Source organism: Cyanistes caeruleus, chromosome 29 (genome assembly GCF_971803275.1).
Source record: "Cyanistes caeruleus chromosome 29, bCyaCae1.hap1.1, whole genome shotgun sequence".
Classification (NCBI taxonomy): Eukaryota; Metazoa; Chordata; class Aves; order Passeriformes; family Paridae; genus Cyanistes; species Cyanistes caeruleus.
The window spans coordinates 3,148,117-3,166,896 of NC_141729.1; positions in this window are offsets into that span (position 1 = coordinate 3,148,117).

The window sequence follows — 18,780 nt, forward strand, 5'->3', positions numbered from 1 at the left end:
CCGGTGAGAATCCAGCAGGCCTGGATTCCCCTCTGGAATTGTGTTTTGTTGGAAGCTGTGTCCCGAGAGCTGTGGGAGCAGCAGAGCTCTCCACAAAGCAGAAAATGTTCTCATCACCCCCTCTCCATCTTTGCCTCTCTGATGTGCTGAGGTTTTAATACAAGGAAAATCAAAACACACCTCACCTGAACCAAAGGAAAGGTCAAACATCCACACCTGAATCCAGGGAAAGGCCAAAACCCACCACAGCTGAACTCAAGGAAAATAAAAATCCCATCACAGCTGAACTCAAGGAAAATAAAAATCCCATCACAGCTGAACTCAAGGAAAATAAAAATCCCACCACAGGTGAACTCAAGGAAAATAAAAATCCCATCACAGCTGAACTCAAGGAAAATAAAAATCCTACCACAGCTGAACTCAAGACCAAAACCCAGTACAGCTGAACTTGAGGAAAGGCCAAATCCTGCCACACCTGAACCCAGGGAAAGGCCAAACCTCCACACCTGAACCCAAGACAGGCCAAATCTCCACACCTGAAGCCAAGGAAAGGCCAAACCTCCACACCTGAACCCAAGACAGGCCAAATCTCCACACCTGAAGTCAAGGAAAGGCCAAACCTCCACACCTGAACCCAAGACAGGCCAAATCTCCACACCTGAACCCAAGACAGGCCAAATCTCCACACCTGAAGCCAAGGAAAGGCCAAACTTCCAGACCTGAAGCCAAAGTGTGCCAAGCCCCACACCCCTGAGCCCGTGCCTTCTGCTGCTCTCAGAATTCCTCCAGTTTAGCCACATTTGGAGTTTTCCCTGCTCCCACTGCCCTGAACTGTGCTTTGTGCGTGACCTCTGTGCCCTCACGGGGCAGCTCCACCTTGAGCAGGATTTCATTGAGGTTTTTGTGCAATCCTGAGCTGTTAAGAGTGAGGAATACTTGGAATTGCTGCCTGTTGAAGGCCTGGAATTCATCCTTGTCCAAGCTCAGCCTGGCAGCTGATTTGGGCACAATCACACAGCAAAATCACCCATTTGGACCTTTCCCAGCATTTTGGGGCCAGTTTATCCATGATTTCCCTGTGCTCCTCAAAGGTAAGGCTGGAGGAGTAGATCCCCTTCTGGGGCCTGAGTGGTTTAAATCATCCAGGAGTCATCACTCTGTGTATGCTTTAATTTGTAGCTTTGCCTAAATTATGTGGAGTCCTTCAAAAGGGAAAAAAAAAAAATCAATTTGACTTTGGCAGCTGTCTCCACAATGGCTGCCAATCACCAGAGGATCTTGGCTATTTTTAAGTCTCCTGAAATCAGTCTGCATTAAGGCAATAGCTGGGCTTGGATTTAAGCCCAGGACTCTATCAATATAAAATGATTTGTTGTAAGTTTAAAGATGCTTCATCCCTATTCTCTCTCTTTTCATTTGCATTTTAAGCTTTCATCAAAACGTGGATCAACAATCCTAATGGAGCCTTTTTGTCCTCCATCCTACTTTTTCTCCAAAGAACACTGCGTGTTTTTAACCTCAGCCTGACATGAGGGGGTTTTTCCTTCTGTTCTAACAACAAGGCCCAGTTTGTTCACTGGAGGAGCCCAAACCGAGCCTTTCCTTGTGGCACTGGAATGTTTTCCAGTAAAGTTCTGAGGGACAGAAGGTGTGTGATTGAGGGAGGGAGGGGTTGGAAGCAAAAGGGAGATGATCCTTCATCTAGCAGTGGGTGGAAACAATCATTAAATAAGATTTTATTTTCCCAGATTCAAGAGTGATGAATGTGTATCAGACAAACCCTTCCTGGTCATTTTCACCAGGGATGGAGTGACAGGACAATGGGGAATGACCTTCAAATGAAAGAGGAAAGGTTTGGGTGGGATATTGGGAAGGAATTCCTCCCTGTGAGGGTCCAGAGGGGCCGGGATGGAATTCCCAGAGGAGCTGTGGCTGCCCCTGGATGCCTGGAAGTGCCCAAGGCCAGGCTGGAGCAGCCTGGGACAGTGGGAGATGACCCTGTCATGGCAGGGGTGGCACTGGATGGGATTTAATGTCCTTCCAACCCAAGCCATTCCAGGATTCCATTGCCAGACCAACCCTGGATGGGTTCAGGACACTCCCCTGCAGCTGGGATGACATTTATCATTCATTCATTCATTCATTTATTCATTCCACTGTTCTCCATAGTCTGTTTGGAATCGTGCTCACAAGGGGAATAGTTGGGATTTTTTTTCCAACCATCAAGTTTCTCATCCCTGATTTTGCCATTCCCTTCTGTCATTCCAAACTTGCACGGGATCCTTGTGGGCTTTGCTCAGAGAGGTTCCCCCAAAGGAAAACGGGAGAACCGCAGCCAGTTCTGTGCTGAAATCACTTTGTGATTGAGTAGAACCGTGCTAGATCCACGCTTCTTTTAATAACAATTTCAAAAACCACGATAATGTTCATTGCTTCAGCTTCTCATTAATAGGAGCATCATTTCCCTGTGTGTTTTTTCCCAAATTTGCAGGGATTTCTACAGCGGCCTTCATTTTACAAGAGAAAGAATTTTACATTTACATTTTGGGCCTCAATTTTTTAATTTTTCTGAAAATTTTCAAGATATGTGATTCTAAAAACCTTATAAAAATAAATTTCAATTATAAAAGAAATTTCAGCTTGTTGCTTGGTCTGTGCTGAAAAGGCTGAACTGGTTTTTTGCAGCTTTGCTGTAAATATTTGTTAAAAATAGCATAAAAATAGCATCACTTGATGAGTTTGAGCTGACTCTGGTTCCTTACACGAAATTAAAGCAGAGCTGTTTGATGTTCTCTGTGGCTGAGGGAGTGGCTGATAAAGAAATATCAATTTTCTTGCCTGTCCTCTTTCTAAATATGCATCAGATGTCCTACAAATCAAACTGGTTGGTTGTTTTTCAGCTCTTTTGTGGGCATTTTGCAGCAGCATTAACACCTCAGGATAAAAAAAAAGGAAAGTTCATTTTCATTCCTTATTTAATTCCCTAAAGTTTCATAATTTGTCTAATTTCTGGGCTTTTGGCATGAGAAGCTCCCTGGCTCTGTCAGTATTTCCACTCGTGGCTCAGCATTTGGACCTCTTTGGTTTATCAGCAATGTAAGGAAAATCTTCCTGGAGGTTTTCCATCAAACCCATTTGGTGATGAAGGAGGGAACATCTTTTCCAGTGCTTTAAAACAGGAGCCATAAATTCTGGACTGAACTCCCAATGCCCTTATTAATAGAGAAGGGATTTTTTCAGCACGCCCCTGACCTGGGGAGGGAAAAGGGCTGGGAAGGGGAATGTTCTGAGTGCGGAGCTGGACGTGATTTAGAGGAGGAGTTTTTGCTCCTTGATGCCAAGTGCCTTCATCCAGAGGCATAATCCCAGTTCCTGTCACTCTCTGGGGCTGAGGGAAGCGAGTTTACAAACTTTGGCTTCACCAGGATGGTTCACTTTGGAATAAATTCAATAAAATCTGTTTTAGGGGGAAAATGATGGCAGTTTTCAAAGCTCCCTGTGAATGTCCACTGTGTAAACGCTGCTCTTTGTCCCATCCTTACATAACCTTAAAAAAGTAGCCTGGAATTAATAAGATGCAAATCAATGGGGGAGGAAAAACAGGTCCCAACCAATCATTGTGGCAAAAATAGCCCCAAAAATCAGGGTGTTCATAAAAGTGTCCAGTCTCAGTGCTATGCAGAACCAATAAAATCAGCATAAACAGAACGTAACCTTGAGAGGAAATAAATCCACTCCAACGTCCTGAAGGAGAAATAATCCCTTGGGCTTGGTGCCAGGCAATGCAATGTTGGCTTCTAATTGCCTGGAGAGAATAAAGGAGCCAAATGTCCAAATCCAGCTGTTCCTGCAAGCCCAGGATGTTCCTGCTGACAGCCAGGGGCTGCCATCCCATTTATCAGGGAGTTATTCACCAACAACTGAGGTTGTCGCATGTCTGGGCTTTATAGCTGAGGAAATCAGGAAAAAAAGACATTTGGGGATCAAGGACTTTTTCCTTTGCCAACTGATTCGCCCCCTGGAATTCCAAGGGAGATTTTCTACTAGACCAGGTAGCTCAGATGAAGTTTTATCTGTAATCAAACACTTCTTGCAGGGGATTGCTGGGTTCTTAGAGATGCTCCAGGGGTCCCTGAGTGACTCTGGGATCAGATGTTTTGTGGCAAGGTCTCAAAGCCTTTGTGTCACCTGCTTAGAAAAGAAACCATCTGCTACAAGGAAATTTAACTTCTGAAGATTACCTCAGTACTTCATTTTTCTATAAATACAAATCTCAACAGCCCACTTTACTCATCCACCCTGAGCAATGTAGTTCCCATGAATTTAAAATACATTGATAAAGCATGAAATAGAAACTTTTCCTCCCCTCAAGGTGCTCAGAGTTGGGGTTTTTTGCTTTATTTCCCCAAATATGGGAAATTAACACCAAGGAAATTACGAGGATTAAAGCAGAGAGTGACTGATTTTTATTTTCAAGCATTATTAGAGCATAAATACATTTAGATGGGTTAATACATTTTGTTATTCAGCTGAATCTCAGACAGGGGAATTACCAGGGAAAGACAAGATAGGAAGAGTTGGATTGGGGCACTTCACTGAAAATAGCTGGAAAGCAGCAGAGAATTCCCTGTATTGATTTTGGGATCATTTGAATTTCATCTCTGTAATGGGATAGACGATGTGAATGGGAAGGGCAGGAGAAAGGGATCCAGAGGATGAGAATATTTAAATGCAGAGCAAGAACATCTTAGGGAGCAATTGAATCTTAATATCTGGCATTGCTTTTTGTTTGAGGGCCGAGCCTGTGCCTCACCTAAGAGCAACTCCTACTGAAATTCAAATCCTTGGAACCCATTTCTGCTCCTGTCCAGCTTTGCCAGCGCTGAGCAGGAAGATGAGGAATTCCTCAGGACAGCAAGGAGCTTGGATTAAATGAAATAAGGAGCAAGGGAGATTAAATGAAACAGTAGATTTCCAAGGCAGTGATCTTTCTGTTCTGGCCTGGGGGATGAACCGCACGAGCCCCTGGATGCAGGAGCCAGGAGCCCTCGGAATCAGCCCTTCCCTGAGTGCAGGACTTACAGGAGTCATCTCTGGATGTATTTTTCTGCCTATCCCATTATTTCCCAATGCTTTTGGGCTGGAGCAGCTCCCAGGGTGAACAGGGATGTTCCCCAGGGGCTTTTGTGTGGACCTGCAGGTCTGGGACCTCCCCGGAGCTTTGTCTTTATTAGTGCTGGGTTAAAGAGCTTTTCCTCATTCCAGCAGTGCTTTTTGTCTTACCACATTATAACACGATCATTACCTGGCCAATTAAGGGCTGTTCCAGGTTTTTATGGGAGTTCCCAGCAGTTCCCACTGCAGAGCTTTGCTCTGATTTAAGCCCTGGGCTGCAGGTGACACAAACATTTAACAGCAGGGCTAAAAGGACAGGGCAAAGGTGGGCAGGGAGGGAGATGCTCTGGAAGAATTGGAGTAGGAGGTCAGGGAGGAGACCAAAGGGTTGAAGCTCTCAATTTAAAATACTCTTTCAGGCTTTAAAAGCCTAATGGAGGTGAGGTTGCCTGCCAGGGTCACCAAAGGGTGTTTATTGCTAATTAAACACCAAACTGTGCAGGGCAGCTCGGGTTTGGATGTACCTGAAACTCAATTTTTTCCTTTTCCAGCACTGTGTATAAAATTCCCCCAGTGTGATCTGCTGGAGCCGAGTCTCTGTTGATGTTTCCAGTCTCTTTTTATGTTGCCAGTGACAGGAGGAGACATTTTTCCCTTTGAAGGCAGCACCAGGTTGCTGCTCCAGCCCTGCTTGTTTACAGATCCATGAAAACCAGAGGGGATCACTGGGACCTGGAGATGCTTTTTAGGAATCAAACGTCCTTACCCCAGGAATAACTCACTGCTGGAAAAATATCTGGAATTTGGAAAGCTTCTTTGAATATTTCCCCCTGCTCCTTCACTGTGGTTTTGTTCAGCTGTGCCTGGAGTTAATCTTTCTCTTCAGTAAATTATTCCCAAAAATACAGTTTTAGGGGCAGGGAAACATTCATCACCTGCAGGAATGTTCATTAAAAGCTCTCAAACCAAACTGAATGGCTCTGTCCAGTCAGGCCTGGATTTGGTGACCTTGGATGTCATTTCCAGCCTCAGCAATTCCAGAATTCTGTGCACTTTGGTGGTTGGAATATGTATTTTTAAAAACAGGGAACAAATGGAAAGGGAGCTTAGGAATTTCCAGATAAAAAAAACAAAACCAGTATTGCTTTCCCCTCACATTTCCCATTCTGATTTTGTTTTCCAAACAGGAGGTTTTGTTTGCAAGGAAAATTTTTTCAGAACATTTCAAATTTTTCCTTGTTTTTTCAGAGTTTGGCCATTCATGACCACTCCTGGTTTTGTTGTGTGTGTTTCTCACTGACACTGGAAGCCCTTTGGGGTGATCTGATCTTGTGGTGCATCCATTGCCTGCTGCAGTTTGGCTCTTTAGAGCTTCCAAACCCTTTAGACCTCCTCAAAAGCAAGATTTAAATGAAATTATTCAAGTAACGAGCCCAAGAGTATCAAAAATCAATTCTAGAGTCAGGAAAAACATGGCAAATTTTAGTGTTGGTGTCACAGCCTTAAAATATCCACAGTTTTTAGCGTTTAGAATTCTTCACTTAGGGACCATCCAACCTCACCTGGGAAAAAAACAAAATAAATCTTGGTAAGTGCTTAAAAATAAATTTATAACATAATACTTGAGTTTAGGATTTGATTTGAGTCATTTTCTGAGGGCTACTGGTGCTTAAACAAGAGCAAAGATCCTTTTTCAGAGCTCCCTCCAGGCTCCCAGGGCCGCGAGGCCACCAGGGTGCTCCTGCTCCCATTCTGCCACTCTGGAGCTGTCGGCCCCAGGAGGATTTAAATCACAAGTATTTGGCTTTAAATAAGCTTTATTTCTGATTAATGTAATGCCATGGTTTTATGTGTCTTTTTTAGAGTCTTTAGCTTAAAGTAGGTGAGATTATGGTAAATACTGGGGGTGTGGAGGAAGTTGATGAAATTAGAAATGGGCAGAGGGGAACAGGAGGGAAAGTGCCCAGATGAGCAAATTCAGGAGTTTGCAGCTCTGCTCTCACTCTTTGTTCATGGATTCAGTCTGCTTTGGGAAAAAAAAATAGAAATATTCAAAGATTTCTTTTTTTTTTTTTTTTTCAACTGAGGATTAGCAGGGAGAAAATAAAAAGAGTTTTTCACTGCTGGAAGAAGTGAGTGCTCTGTGAGCAATTCCCCATCTCTTCTAATATAATAATTTTTTTAATGTTAATTAGAGGGGGAAAGAAAGGTTGAGGAGAAAAATTAAAATCAAAATTCCTCCCCATGACCCCCCAAAGAATAAAAAATCAAATTAAAACCCCCAAACCCAAATGCCTTTAAGACCCTTTCTTAATAAGATTATTTAAAACCCATTTTAGCAATGGTTGAGGTGAAACAATGATCAATTACTTTGCTTTAAACACTTCAACTTTGCCCAAAATGGGTTTTGGAGGTTCAGAATGGATTTGGTTGCCCATCTGCTTCCCAATCCCCAGGTTTCCTGAGAGTGCTGAGAGCAAGAAATCCAAATACCTGCTTAGAGCCAACCTCCTCTTCAAAATTAAGAAGTTTTTTTTGTAAAATGTCTGATTTATGGCCACATTTCAGGAGTAAAAATGACCTTGAGGGAGGGCAGGATGCAGAACTCTCTGCCCTAAGAACGTGAACCTGGAAACTCCACTAAATGTGTCACCTGGAGGGGTAGGAAATGATCATCCAAGCAGATTTACAATAAACAAGTGCCCAGCAATTAAATATTATGGTTGTGCATTATTCCATTTATTGGCTCTAAATAACCAGGTGGGGGTTTTGGGGAAGAGGGCAGATGTTAGATCATCATCTAATTATTTGTATCTGAGACACTCTGGGACAAATTCTGTTCTCCTCTATCAAATAAATCCAGAAATGCTCTCTAAATATAGCAGATCCAATCAATCTGGGGAATTTGAACCAGCCCTGGCCTTTGCCTGTCCCTGAGCTGAATGGTTTGCCTGGGAAGGCCTTTCCTGGGAGAAAAGGATTCTGTCTTTCAATTATCCCTCTGTGATGCAGCTCCACAAACCAGGCCTAGTGCCCACACTCATCACCCTGAAATACCTGGGTTTGCTGTCAGCTGCTCCCCTGGACTGAAATAAACTGAATTTAATTGAAATAAACTGAATTTAATTGAAATAAACTGAATTTAACTGAAATAAACTGAATTTAATTGAAATAAACTGAATTTAACTGAAATAAACTGAATTTAACTGAAATAAACTGAATTTAACTGAAATAAACTGAATTTAACTGAAATAAACTGAATTTAACTGAAATAAACTAAATCTAATTGAAATAAACTGAATTTAACTGAAATAAACTAAATTTAACTGAAATAAGCTGAATTTAACATAAATAAGCTGAATTTAACTGAAATAAGCTGAATTAAACTGTAATAAACTGAAATAAACTGAATTTAACTGAAATAAGCTGAATTTAACCGAAATAAACTGAATTTAACTGAAATAAGATTAATTAAACCGTAATAAACTGAATTTAACTGAAATAAGCTGAATTTAACTGAAATAAGCTGAATTTAACTGAAATAAGCTGAATTAAACCATAATAAACTGAAATAACTCCATCATCCTGTGAGATCTACAGGACAGGGACTGATGATGACAGAAATAGCTTTGTTCTCTCTGCTGGACCAGTATTGATGTGAATTTCAGCTTTCCAGAGGCTTCATTTGGATCTTAAGCCAGTCTTAAGTCTAATTTCAATCGAGTGAGTCAGGTTTATAATAAGTGAGGGTCTGTTCTTGCACTGATTTGCAAGAGTTCTGGGAATAAATGAGACAAAAGGGAATATTTTGAGGGGACATGGGAGATGGGAATGGAATCTGGGCAGGGAAAGGCAGGTCTGGTCCTACAGAAGGAGCAGAGGAATCCTTGAGCTGGTGGTTCCAAACAAGCCAGGAAGTGAATTAAAGGGAAGGGAAAGACTTTTTTTTGGGAAGAAAAATTCAACAGATAATTTTCAGTCCAAATATATAAAAATTAATTGTGTTCTTCAGCCCAAATATATAAAAATTAATTGTGCTGGGAAAGGCTTTTCCTGTGGAATTCTCAGCATCTCCCTTCGCTAGTCCTTGCTAAAAGCAGGAAAAAGTGTCACCTGTGGAGTTCAGGGATCTGAATTTGGTGGGGAGTGTAAAACACCTGAGAGACCCTAAAATGATCATGGGAATGGTTCAGAAATTCTCAAAGTTTGCATGGTTTGAAGGCAGTTCAATAAATAAATAAAAATTAATGCAAATAAATGCAATTAAATAAAAATAAAGTGCTGGAGTATCACAGATCCTCTCAAGAGACCTCAAATTCCACATGGAAAAGAAAAAAGGGGGAAAACAGAGAGGGGAAAAGAGAAAGTGAAGGGGAAAAGAAAAGGAAATTCTTGCACATGAAGCTCATGACAGTGGGAGGAGTTCTGGAGTCAGAAATTTATTGATATTCCTGAAGTTAGAGATTTATTTTAATACCTGGAGTTAGACATTTATTTATATTCCTGGAGTTAGACATTTATTTATATACCTGGAGTTAGATATTTATTTATATACCTGGAGTTACACATTTATTTCTATTTCTGGAGTTAGATATTTATTTATATACCTGGAGTTAGATATTTATTTATATTCCTGGAGTTAGATATTTATATATATTCCTGGAGTTAGACATTTATTTATATACCTGGAGTTAGACATTTATTTCTATTTCTGGAGTTAGATATTTATTTATATTCCTGGAGTTAGACATTTATTTCTATTTCTGGAGTTAGATATTTATTTATATGCCTGGAGTTAGATATTTATATATATTCCTGGAGTTAGACATTTATTTATATACCTGGAGTTAGACATTTATTTCTATTTCTGGAGTTAGATATTTATTTATATTCCTAGAGTTAGACATTTATTTCTATTTCTGGAGTTATTTCTTTATATCCCCGGAGTCAGATATTTATTTAAAAGACTAGAGAGGTCAGAATCAGTTCTGGAATGATTTGCATCCGTCGCCCCCTAATGAAAACGAATGCCTGGTGTTCGATGCAGGTGTGCATGAAACCCTTGATGCATCAAACCTCACCCGGAGCAGGCGTGGGGAGGAGGAAAAAATGGGAATTATTGATCAGACAATGGCTCCTGTGTGGCTGGCTCTGCAGCAGGGATGGAAACCCATCCATCCCTGGCTGTGCTCGGGGTTTTGGCTCCCAGGGAGCTCTGCCTGGGCTCCCTTTGTCAGCAGGAGCAGGGCAGGAGCTCTCACAAATATTTTAAAAAATTAAAAAAAATATGTATTTATATATTATTTTATATAAATTCATATAAAAATATTTTAAAAGGGCTTTTCGCAGATATTAAAACAAATGTTACATGTATAATGTTGGGAAGTTTTGCTTCCAAAATTAATATTAAATTAATTTAGTATTTATATTTCAAAATTAATATTGTTTCTTTTATTTCTGTTATTGAGAAAACTAAGAAATAGTGGTGCAATACATACATATACATATATATGTAATACATATATATCATATATGCATAATATATATAATATATTCTATAATATATTTTTATATATTATATATATTGTATATATTGTATATATTATCTGTTATCTATATTCTATATATTCTATATATTCTATATATTATATATTATATATATATATAATATATTATATATTTTTTATATATATTTTTTTTTTTTTTAGGCTGTAGCATGGTATTAAAATAAAGACTGCTTTTGTTCATATAACCCAGAGAACAAAAAAATAATCAGAAACTCCCCCTGCATTCGTAGATTATCTTATCCAGATGAAGACAGCGATGACCAGAGATCCAAGGGAGGAATTTATTGAACCTCTGTTATTGGGGAGACACAACAGAGCCAAGATTGATCTGTTGGGGAGGGGGGAGTTGGAGCCAAACAAAGGAAAATTTAAATTTAACATCTAAATTTAAGAAGAATATTTGAATCATGCATAAGAATTTATGAATATGCAAAAGATTTGTGTTTTTAAGGGACAATCCATTGTTGCTCTTGGCTGAATGCTGAGGCACCTGGCCTCAGTATTTGTTCATTTTCCTTTATCCCTGTCTCTTAATTGTCTTTCTATTGGACTTTTTAAATTTTATATAAAAATAATGTGAACCTCATTTTTCACCTCAATATTTACCGAGTCATGCATATCAGTATTTACTGAGTCACGCAATCAATATTTATGATTCCTGCTAATCCAAGGGCCAGATGTGTGCTCTGCTGCCCTCTCCAGTCAGGGTGGTACTCACAGCTGCCCGTTATAATTCCAATTTTATTCAGAGGAGCTCCCCCAGCCAGCCCTTGAGCAGGGTGAGACAATCCAGATTGAGTTTAAATGACTTTTTATAGGGGAGAAACCTCCTCAGCTGCTCCAGCTGCAGAGGAATCACCAGGACAGGATTTAGAATTCTTGCACCCCTGTGTGTTTACACCCCGGTAATCCCACCGGCATTGGGTGCAGGAAGAGAGATTTGGATCCAATCGCTGCAAATCCGAGGGTTTTTACACATCCCAAGGGTCAGGGAGGGCTTTGGGCAGAATTGAGCCTGTTTTTAATGTGGGAGTTCAGAAATCTCCAGATTTACCCAGGCACCCACTGCAATAATATTCAGAGTTAAATTCTATGGAGAAAGCATCATTTCCCCTTGGAAAATTGCATATAAACCATCAAAGTCTGCAACCGGGAATCATAAAAGGCTGTTTTAATACTGGAAAAACAACAGGAAAAAACTAAGTTTGAGCTGTTTGCTCATCAGCTAATTGTGATTTAAAACTTTTGTTTTAATGCCTGCTTACACTAAAATCCCAGGAGGAGAAAGACTTCCTTAAATACAGGTTGCTATGGAATTTTTTGTGTGAGGAACGAGCAAATTGAAATGATGAAGGAGGCAGAAAATCCGTGTGAGACACGGGAGCAAACAGGCAACAAACAGAGACAGGAATAAAAATAGTCTGAGCTGCTCTTTGCACCAAACCTATCCCCAGGCCAACAAAATATCCCAGCTCTGGGAGAGGGAAAGTGCCACTTCCTGCTGTCTGGAGCAAATTCATTGTGGCTGAATTAGAAAAACCAAGAGCTGACAGGAATAGGGGTGGGAAAAGAACATTTCCCAGAGGTTTTGCTCCCAAATCAAGGAATTGAATCACTTGGGAAGAGGCTGGCACACAGGTAGGTTGACATCAGCCAGAAAATAATTTGGGGTTGGTTCTGGAGTGTTGCCATGGAATAGGTTTGGGGTTTTATCCACAGGAATTACTCAGCTGCTTGATCCCAGACTCTTCAGACACAAGCGGTGCTTCAGAGGTTGTTGTATTTAATTAGTTTATAAATCTGCAATAGCTGGGGATGAACATTTCTTATCCAGCCTTGCAAGGACAGGCTGCTTTTCCCTCTGTTATGAGACAATATTCCAGAATAAACCAGAGATGGGAGCAGCAAGGATTAAAACCCTTCCAAAACAGATGTTCCAGAGCTCCTTCCACAGCCACAACCAGGCTGTGGCACTGGGAGGGACACCCAGGAGCTGAATAAAGGCCTTGATGAACTTTTCTGTAAGTTGTATTGATAACTAAAAATTAATTATTATCACCCCCAACCCCATCCCTTAACCTGGGATAAAAATGTGCACTTACTGTTGTTTTTTCCCCCCACCATCCAGCTGAAAAATTACTCATTATGGATATTTGCAATAGTGTGGAAGCAGAGACTCTTCTTTGTTTGTTTGTTTTTGAGCTGGGTTTGAAAACTTGAGGCTGGAATTATTTTTTTTCCCCAGAAAAAGCTTCAGCTGGGAGAACTACCCATGGGCAGGCTGGCTCCTGAGTGACTTTTATTTCATTTTTTTGTGTTTGTTTATTAAACTGAACATACAAATACAATAATTCTTGCTGCTCCTCCCAAGGGAAGCTCATCTTATGTCTGGGAGGCCAGGCCTGGCCTATAAATAGAATAAAATCCTGTTCCTGCAGCTCTGAGCAGCACAAGCAGAGCATCCCACAGGTGATGGCAGCTCCCCAGGGATCCTGGGCAGGGAATTCCCTGCTAGCCAAGGTGCCCAGGGTTAACTCAGCCTGGGGGGCGGCCAGGATTGATCCTGAGCTGCTGTAAATTGGCTCAGGCAGCTTGAAAGGGCTCAGCCTTACCTCCACCACGGGAGGATTAATCCTCTCTGTGCTCAGACCTGGATATCCTCAATTAACACGGACAAGTTCTTTATCAAAGGAGGGATATCAATTATTCACTAACGGGGTGTGTTTCCAAGAGGAGATGCTCACTAGTTTGAAATTGGGAGCTGGAGCAGCACAGACCCTTGACAGGTTTAATTTTTGCCCTCGCTGCCCCTCGGCCTGTCCCTATTTCCGTGCCCCATGGATTCAGAACGTGTCACAACGGAGGTGACACCTCTGATTATGATGAGAAATAATCATTGCTTCTCCTCAGGAAAAGCGTTTCTCCCCCACATTGAATCAAAGTTAAATTAATCCACTCCAGTCCTGCCATAAGCAAAGAGAAACATTTATTTCAGGAAAGCTGAGACCAGAAGGTTCCCAGGATTCCCAGCCCATTCCTCAAGCCCAAAATTGGGCAAATAACGTTAAAAACAGACAGGAGCAGAGCTTGGTTTCTCTACAGAGGAAATTGCCTGAAAAGTATCACAGAATTCCAGCTTGGTTGGGGTTGGAGAGGACCTTAAATCCCACCCAGTGCCACCCCTGCCATGGGCAGGGCCAGCTCCCACTGGCCCAGCTTTCTCAACCCCCATCCAGCCTGGCCTTGGGCACTTCCAGGGATGTGGAATCCACAATTCTCCACAATTCTTGGACTTGTTGTTACAAACTTTCCCTCTCACATTTCGCCCAGAATTTGTCAGGTGCGAACAAATTTTTGTGACAAGTGTTCCTTGAAGTGGAGACATCCCCGTGAAAAGCTGCAGCTCCAAAAATCAATATATTTTCAACAACAACAGCAAAAAAAAGACCGGAAAATTCAGAGTTAGTGCTGCTCCTGGGTCTTGTTCCTGACGGAGATACTCCCCTGTGGGATCGTGGGTTTGCCTGGCAGAAAAATGAACACAGAGCTCCAAAAATTTAAGGATTTTTTTGTTTTGTTTGTTTTTTGTTTTGTTTTTGTTTTCAGGAGCACAGCAGTTTCTTGGTTTGCCTTGTTCCTCAGGCTCGGTGTATCCTTCTCTGCCCATCAGCTTTGTGGAGTTAAACTTCCACGAGTTCCACCTAAAACGTGTTTGCCTCCAAACCTCCTCCAGGCTGCTGAATTTAGGGGTTTTGTGCCTCTCAAGGCAGAGATTTTTGTTGCACACAAACAAACAGGAATATCCACGAATGTACCAATAACTATTTATCTGAGGCTATTTTTGCCAATTGTTTCTTAAATCTTCTCAGGATTTTTATTTTTCCCAAAGGAAAAACTTGCTTCTCACGGCCAAATAATTCCTTTTAGTTTCAAGCAAATGCTTTATTTTCCAGGCAGGATCTACTGAGGGATTCAGACTATTGATTCCTTTCAAACAGCCTCAGTCTGGAGCAGCTTTATCCTTTTTGTTCATTTTTTATGGGTAATGAAAAACACTTTAATATCATTATGCTCATCAGATAAGGCTTAAAAACTCACCGAGGTTCAAAAGAAAGTCCTAAATAGGTTGGGAGGCTCAGCTCTGGATGCTGTCTCGGGGGAGCCGTGGATTTTCCAGGCTCCTGCATCCTGACACATCCAGTGTTTATTTAATAATGCCAGGGAATGCTCCTGGGCCGTGTTTGGTGGTGCCAGGGGAATTGGGTTGGAGGAGGAACATTCTGGTGTGAGTTACCCTGGGCTGGTTCCTGCTCCCACCCATTCTGATCCCACCAAATAATGCAGGAATTATTGAGTTCTTCTGATTTTCCTCTGCTTCCACCGTGATGCCTTTTTGGGGCTACCTAAAAACACAGGCCAGCCAAAATTCAGGGAATAAAAAGCAGTTCTGTTTATGGAAGGGCCTTCAGGTGCATTTCAGGCAGACAAAACCCACCCAAAATGGACAGATAGTCACGGGTTTCCCACTTTTATAAGTTTGGTCCATTTGCACATTGGGGTTCATCTCCCAATTCCAGCTGCAGGGAATGAAGGGATTTCCCCCAAGTTTGCTGCCCCCAGCTCCCTTTTGTTTGCATCTCTGGGGCCTGAGGCAGTGAGGTGTCCTTGGCTGCCAGGCCTGGAGAGGAATTGCTGTGTCTGCCCAAAGTGGGGAAGCAGCAGCTGCCGCTGGGTGTGGAGTTTGGAGTTCCACACTGAAGAGCTGCAGGGTCACAAATACCTGGGAAATGGAAAAGATTAAACCCTCAGGCATCAGGGAATGATTTGTGTGTCTGTGGAGGTGCAAGTGCAGGTGGCATTCCAGGAGAATTCCTGGCTGGAACAGGGAGAATGGACCCTGGGGAAATGCCATGTTCCTCTCTAGGGGCATTAAATCCTCAGGTTTTTCCAGCCCCTGGCTCATCCAGCTGGGTTAACCCATCAATCCAGCTGGGTTAACAAACTTCAGGCATTTGACAAACACTTTTATCAATTTTTTTTCCATTGATGGGTACAAAAATGGGGAGAAATGCAAAAAAAAGGAGATGTTTATTTTCAAATTGCTAGAAAATGCCCTAAAATAATAAACAATTTTAAATGTAAGATAGTTTAAAGCAATAAATTTTGATCTATAAGCTATTTATGTTGTGATCTGTTTTTTCTATTGCTCATAAACAAAGTAATTTATATAAAAAGAAAAGGAACATAAATTCATGTTTCTGCCTGGTCTGGGGGAAGTTTCCAATCACTAAAAATTGTATTTTTCCAGCTTTGCTTTGGAAACTCTGGAACCTGAAGGAAGCCACTGGATTTTCTTGCACATAAACCCCTCTGCAGGATCTCAGAAAGGTTCTTGGCTCTTCTTGTGTCACATTTATTGAGTGTGTGATGGGCAGGTGTGTTCTGCTGGAAAAGAGCATTCCCAATTGATCAATTGATCACATTGCCTTGTTAATAATTTATTTTGGGGAATTCAGTCGAGTTCTTGGCAGCATTTGTTAGTACAGATGGGAAGTTCCTCACAGTCAGATGAAAGAAGTTAGGTGAAATATTGTGCTCAGATAACTGGAATAAATCCAGGATTGTCTGTAGGATCTAATATTTAAAATTAGTTGTATCCATACCACGGGCAGGTTGGAACTTCTCAAAAAGTGTCAGCGCTTCCGTGACCCTTGGTGGTTCAATATTTAGGGAACAAAGAGTGCAGAGATCCCAAACGTGCCCCCAGTGCCTCTCCACTGGCATTTTGTCCATGTGTGACTTGCCTGGCAGTTCAGCACCATTCCATGGTCATGGAGGGGGGAAATCCAGGATTGGCTTCCCTTGCTCAGGTTATTGATGAAGCTTAGGAAAGGCTCCAAGGGCAGCAGGAACCAAAACCTTCTCTCCACAATTCCTTCCTTGAGCTGCTCCCTTCCCTGCTTGTGGCCACCCACCTGCCTCACTCCAAGGGGAATTTCCCATGGAAAGCATCCCCTGGAGTTCCTCTGGAGGGAAATTGTGCAGATCCTGCTCTGTGTAAGATGTGCTGGGATGTGGGAAATGGCTCAGCTACACCCTGCTCCTGAGGCCAGCCGTGTCCATGTGCCACTCCTGACATTTCTCACGGATGTGTGTGCTCATTGTCTCCCCAGAATTTCATCCAAGGGTTATTTCAGTGCCAGTGTCAGAGCAATTAAAAGTTTTTTCCCAGTGCCTCATTTACATCTCCATTAATTCAATATAAACTTGTGCTCAAGAATAAATTCTCTTTCTCCTTGCAGAAATCTTTTTCATATTTAAAGGTGATTATCATGTCTTGCTTCAGTCATTTTCCCTCTAAATTAATCAGCACCAATAATCTCAATGCTGCCTTGTGGTCAGGGTTCACGGTTCTCCTCTGCATTCCTTTGGTGCTGATAATGGAATTCTTTATTTCATATCACTTAATGAGATGGGCTTTTAGAGCTCTGATCTGGGCACATGCAAATTTGTGAGGATTTTCTGGGACACACCAGGCTCGGCACGCAAGGAAGGAGACAAAACTGCAAATTTTATTTTTTTAGGAAAACATCTGAAGTGGCTGCTGCCACCGGGGTGCCTCGCTCGGGAGAGGAAAGAGAATTTTGCTGGATTTACTTCACATCCCAGGTTTGTGCAAAGCTAAAAAGCTCCTGCTCTTGTTTTGATCATGGATTTCATCCTGGATTTTTTTAAGGCTGCCCCGACCCTTTATGGAGATGGAGCTGCCCCATTCTCAGTTCTGAATGAGGAATTGTACCTCGAGGCTGAGTGAATTGTCAGCAGTGAACGATTCTTTGGGGCAGTGTTCTGCAGGAGATGAGGGAGTGAAAATGATCCCAGTGGTTCCAATATCGTGAATAACCTCATGGAATCATGGGGTGGTTCAGTGGGAAGGGATATTAAAGATCATTTCTTTCCACCCCTGCCATGGCAGGGACAGCTCCCCCTGTCCCAGGCTGCTCCAGGCACTTCCAGGGATCCACAGCTGCTCTGGGAATTCCATCCCAGCCCCTCACCCCCTCCCAGGGAGGAATTCCTTCCCCAAATCCCACCCAACCCTTCCCTCTGGCAGTGGGGATCCATTCCCCTTGTCCTGGCACTGTATAAATTACTGATCTGGACATTCATTTATTCTCTGCTTGGGTTTCCTGGTGTGCTTTAACCCACCCCAGGCCTTGTTTATGCCACAATTTCCAGCAAGATCACAGATAACCGAGTGAAATTGAGATTTAATGGCAGCTGAGTGCCCAAATCCCCTGGGCACTATTAAAGCTGCCAGTTTGGATTTCTGATGATTTGTAATGACTCAACCCCACAGACCTGGAGATGAGATGAGCTCCAGGACTCCACTGAGCTTGGGGAAAGGCCTTGAATTTGCAATTCCTGGAGTTTTTAAAGCAATGTGTGAGCCCAGGTTTAACTGGGAACAGTTTTTGGTGCTGCTGGACACACTGGAGTTACTATAAAATCCATCCAGATAAATGTAAATATTCCCTAGTCTTGCACACACAAGTGTAGGAGGCAGAGTTGGGGTTTTCCCTGTTTTGGTGGGACTTTTGTTTCTTTTTCTATATTTTTGATTAGTTAAGTTGCTCTCAGGAGCAACTGTATGTGGGAGCTGAGATGCAGCATTTTCCATTCCAGTGATAAATCTTAGGAGCCATCTGGGATTTATTTTTTTTTTCTTTTTTTGATTAAACAGTGCTTGAGCAGCAGAGGTTGATTGATGAAAATCAAGGAGGGTGTGAATCAAAAACGATTCTCCCTTTTTTTCTTTTTTTTCTTTTTTTTTTTTCCCATGAAGATTGAAATTCATTTTTGGAGAGTTCAATGGAGATTAATACGTGAGTTAGGCCAAAAAAAGAGAATTTCCAGAAGTGAGCACACTTTAGGAGAGAGGAATGAAAAGAGGTGCCTGAAGCTGAAGATCCCTGTGTGCTCTGCCATTCAGAGAGAGGAACTGCAGGAATGGCCCTGGAAATGGCTGGAAATGGGAAAGAGAACAGCTTCATCTTGCTGTTGGACAGCGCTCTCCTCCACTGACACTTGGCAGAAA